General features: G+C 47.8%; 1 protein-coding gene across 1 annotated transcript in view; it reads left to right on the forward strand.

Annotated features, from left to right (window-relative positions):
• The window catches only part of LOC123764756 (agrin), a 251,287-nt gene that overhangs the window by 137,075 nt on the left and 109,212 nt on the right, over positions 1–5,000 (forward strand). Inside the window, exon 3 of the mRNA XM_069302593.1 lies at positions 341–532. The gene's annotated coding sequence lies outside the window, so the exon portion shown is untranslated. The remainder of the gene's footprint in view (positions 1–340; positions 533–5,000) is intronic.

The following is a 5,000-nucleotide window of genomic DNA, read 5'->3' on the forward strand; positions in this document are numbered from 1 at the left end:
GTTATTTTAATGTTATGTTAAATATACCAAAAGAAAAACCCCAGTACACAAAAAACACTCAAAACAGACGACTCAGAATAGAATAAATTTAAATTAAACAAAAACAATAAAAAACATGAAACATCTTTAAGGCTTTGTTTGCAAATAGGATTGGTGATTGATGGAGGAAAGTATGACAGATCGGTGGATTGTTTCAAGCGTAGGTTAGACACGTGTGTGTATGGGTGAGTTTGGGTGGATAAGAGCGTCCTCGTTTGGGTCCCTCATTCACTATCCTCATCTCCCTTACTCACCATCCTCACCTTCCTGCCTCACTCATCATCCTCATCTTCCTCAACAGAGGAGCTGTGTCGCGGGGTGCTGTGTCCCTATGGAGAGTGCCAGCGCGGTCAGTGCCTGTGTCCGTCTGGGTGTCGGAGTGACCGACCTGTGTGTGGCACAGACGGTGTCACCTATGCCTCCAGGTGTCACCTGCTCCGACACGCGTGTACAGCCGCTGCGAATGTCACCCTGGCCTACCCTGGCCCCTGCCGTGAGTATCTCTGTTGTCCTAGTATGGTGTATCCTGTCTCCTAGCATGGTGTGTCCTGCATCCTAGCATGGTGTATCCAGTCTCCTAGTATGGTGTGTCCTGTCTCCTAGCATGGTGTGTCCTGCCTCCTAGCATGGTGTATCCTGTCTCCTAGTATGGTGTGTCCTGCCTCCTAGCATGGTGTGTCCTGTCTCCTAGTATGGTGTGTCCTGCCTCCTAGCATGGTGTGTCCTGCGTCCTAGCATGGTGTGTCCTGTCTCCTAGCATGGTGTGTCCTGCCTCCTAGCATGGTGTGTCCTGCCTCCTAGCATGGTGTGTCCTGCCTCCTAGCATGGTGTGTCCTGCCTCCTAGCATGGTGTGTCCTGCCTCCTAGCATGGTGTGTCCTGCCTCCTAGCATGGTGTGTCCTGCCTCCTAGCATGGTGTGTCCTGCCTCCTAGCATGGTGTATCCTGCCTCCTAGCATGGTGTGTCCTGCCTCCTAGCATGGTGTGTCCTGCCTCCTAGCATGGTGTGTCCTGCCTCCTAGCATGGTGTGTCCTGCCTCCTAGCATGGTGTGTCCTGCCTCCTAGCATGGTGTATCCTGCCTCCTGGCATGGTGAGTCCTGCCTCCTAGCATGGTGTGTCCTGCCTCCTAGCATGGTGTGTCCTGCCTCCTAGCATGGTGTGTCCTGCCTCCTAGCATGGTGTATCCTGCTCTCAAACAGGACTTCTTCTGAAGCGTATTTTTAAATGAACGTGATCAGGCCTTTTAACGTGCTCACTGCTCATACTTCAGCGCTTGGGTCCCGCCTCATGTTCATTCATTCTCTGCAAATGTAGTTTTGTTTAGGTAATAACGGTTACTAAGCTGCGGGTGAGTGACTCATACATTCCTCCGGTGAGTAACTCATGCAGTCGTCGGGTGAGTAACTCATGCAGTTTACAGCTATAGTGATCAAGTCAGCCTCGAACGATGAGGTGTGAGTGCACACATTGTACTCTCTGCCTGAGTGGCCAATTGATAACTGCTCGTTATTTACAATGAAACCACACTTTTCAGTCATTAGAGATAATGCTTCCATCATATTCTTTCGGCTTTTTCTCGATTGTCTGTTATCGGTCACAATCGTGTGACCGATAACATATATATATATATATATATATATATATATATATATATATATATATATATATATATATATATATATATATATATATATGTGTGTGTGTGTATATCACGAAAATAAACACGTGATTAAGAATGTGACAATGTCAGACCACGAAGGAAAAATGAAACAGGAAATTTCCTTAAGTACTTTCGTATATTAAATACATCTTCAGAAGGTCATTTTACAGATCGAGTGATGGGTATAAATAGGCAGGAGAGAGTGGTGAAGTAAGGTGAGGTACAATACTTGGACAACGCAGAAGGCCCATTGGCCCATCAGATGCACCCAATTGGCCCATCCGATGTAGCCCAATGGCCCATCTGATACAGCAGACATACAAGCATAATACATAGGTAATTAATTACCTATGTATATATATATATATATATATATATATATATATATATATATATATATATTATATATATATACCTATGTATATATATATAATATATATATATATATATATATATTATATATATATATATATATATATATATATATATATATATATATATATATATATATATATATATATATATATATATATATATATATATATAATGTTGGAAGAGGGGAACTGGGTGTGCTATTGGACCTTGCTTGCCCAAAGACTATTCCCCAATCGACTTAATAAATTTATTTGCTCATTTTCCTAATCTTCTAGATTATATTATATCAAATTAGCACTAATATAAGGCTATATACCTTATTTGTACAAGCTTCTTTTTATCTAAAAAACAAAAAGAGAACTAAGCAGCTATAACAGAGATCTTAAGTGTAAGTTTAAGGGGTTTGGTGGCAAGGGAGTAACTAGGCGCGGACGGACGTCTGGGCAGGACGCGGGCGGACGTCTGGGAAGGACGCGGGCGGACGTCTGGGCAGGACACGGGCGGACGCCTGGGCAGGACGCGGGCAGACGCCTGGGTAGGACGCGGGCAGACGTCTGGGCAGGTCGCGGGCGGACGTCTGGGCAGGACGCGGGCGGGCGGACGTCTGGGCAGGACGCGGGCGGACGCCTGGGCAGGACGCGGGCAGACGCCTGGGTAGGACGCGGGCAGACGTCTGAGAAGGATTCGGGCGGACGTCTGGGAAGGACGCGGGCAGACGTCTGGGCAGGACGCGGGCAGACGTCTGAGAAGGATTCGGGCTGACGTCTGGGCAGGACGCGGGCGGACGTCTGGGCAGGACGCGGGCGGACGTCTGGGCAGGACGCGGGCGGACGTTTGGGCAGGACGCGGGCGGACGTCTGGGCAGGACGCGGGCGGACGTCTGGGCAGGACGCGGCTTATCAAGATAATCCCGAGAATGCGCCGTAAATCTGCTCGTTTAGTGGCCCGTCGACGGCCACTCCGGAGCTCCTCACTGCCACTTCCATCCCGCGATAAAGATGTATTCCAGATAATATTGAAGAAACTGATAAAAAAGCCGTTTTTTGATCAAGCTTGCGAGGTTATGACAGCCTTAACGATCCCCGTTGGTGCGAGTTAATACTGAGGGGCCACGATACCTCTGCTGGGTGGTGTACTGGAAGACTACCAGCCACGATACCTCTGCTGGGTAGTGTACTGGAAGACTACCAGCCACGATACCTCTGCTGGGTGGTGTACTGGAAGAATACCAGCAGCGATAACTCTGCTGGGTGATGTACCCGAAGAATACCAGCAGCGATAACTCTGCTGGGTGGTGCACTAGAAGAATACCAGCCACGATAACTCTGCTGTGTGTGTACTGGAAGAATACCAGCGACGATACCTCTGCTGTGTGTACTGGAAGTCTGCCACCCGCTCGTTGAGTCCAGAACTCCATCACATGTCGGGGAACTCCACAGCTGCTGTAGCTCATCAAATCCAGACCCTCTCGCTTGAAGAGACGTGGACGAGCTCTTTTGTAATCACCATTCCGTGTCTATTCACCCTTTCCCTCCCCCCCATTCACCCTCTATTCCTGTCTACTGAGTGGTTCTCTCCCTTTGTTTCTCTATTCCTCCCATGTCCTAGATCACCCCTTCCTCTCTCCCTCTCCCTTCCCACCATCTCCCGCACACTGGACCTTTGGTATTATAAGTAATGTTTCGGCCGAGCCTATTCTCGTCTACCTAATCGAGACGCAAGCTTTTTTGGGGGGTTTAGGACCCGACAAAAAGAGTTTCGTCCGAAGTTAATGGTTCTTCTCGCATAAACTCTGGCTAAGGTTATCGAGCGGCTTTGTTTCTCTCGTCTATCTTGTCTATCGTGCAATACGGCTTCCAAAACCCAAACAGCTACTTTTTTTTTTTGGATTGGTTGGGGTTACGTTGGTGATTGGTGTTCATGGGCAGCTCCGGGATGAAGATGGCCTCATACGTCCGTTCTATGCCGATCATTCGAAAGCTCTCAGCCTGGTGAACGAGGCCGTTCCTCTTGTCTGACTGTCAGAGGAACGAACATCGAGCGTTAGGATATTGCCTCCCAAGACACAGGTACATGTGTTATGTTCCGGATTCACGCCGACCTTATCAGGTGATCTCGCTACCGCAGTATGGGATGGGACGAGGGAACAGGGATGGGACGAAGGGACAGGGATGGGAGGGGGGAATGGAGATGGGAGGGGGGACAGGGATGGAAGGGGGGGAACAGGGATAGGAAGGCTGATTATTTGCTTTGATGGCTATGTCTTTCTCGTTTGGTCTCTTCACTTTCCTTACATATTAGTATTGTGTTCATTTGTTGATGTTCTCTCATGTTCTGTTATTTATGGATTTGTTATATGTATCTTTTCTCCTTCTTTGTGTCACCCTTCACTGTTAAGAAGCGGGCTTTGTGTCACCCTTCACTGTTAACAAGCGGCCTTTGTGTCACCCTTCACTGTTAAGAAGCGGGCTTTGTGTCACCCTTCACTGTTAAGAAGCAACTTTGTGTCACCCTTCACTGTTAAGAAGCAACTTTGTGCCACCCTTCACTCTTAAGAAGCGACTTAGTGTCACCCTTCACTGTTAAGAAGCGACTTTGTGTCACCCTCCACTCTTAAGAAGCGACTTTGTGTCACCCTTCACTGTTAAGAAGCGACTTTGTGTCACCCTTCACTGTTAAGAAGCGACTTTGTGTCACCCTTCACTGTTAAGAAGCGGGCTTTGTGTCACCCTTCACTGTTAAGAAGCGGACTTTGTGTCACCCTTCACTGTTAAGAAGCGACTTTGTGTCACCCTTCACTGTTAAGAAGCGGACTTTGTGTCACCCTTCACTGTTAAGAAGCGACTTTGTGTCACCCTTAACTGTTAAGAAGCGGACTTTGTGTCACCCTTCACTGTTAAGAAGCGACTTTGTGTCACCCTTCAC

This window comes from Procambarus clarkii, chromosome 48 (genome assembly GCF_040958095.1).
Source record: "Procambarus clarkii isolate CNS0578487 chromosome 48, FALCON_Pclarkii_2.0, whole genome shotgun sequence".
In the NCBI taxonomy this organism is placed as follows: Eukaryota; Metazoa; Arthropoda; class Malacostraca; order Decapoda; family Cambaridae; genus Procambarus; species Procambarus clarkii.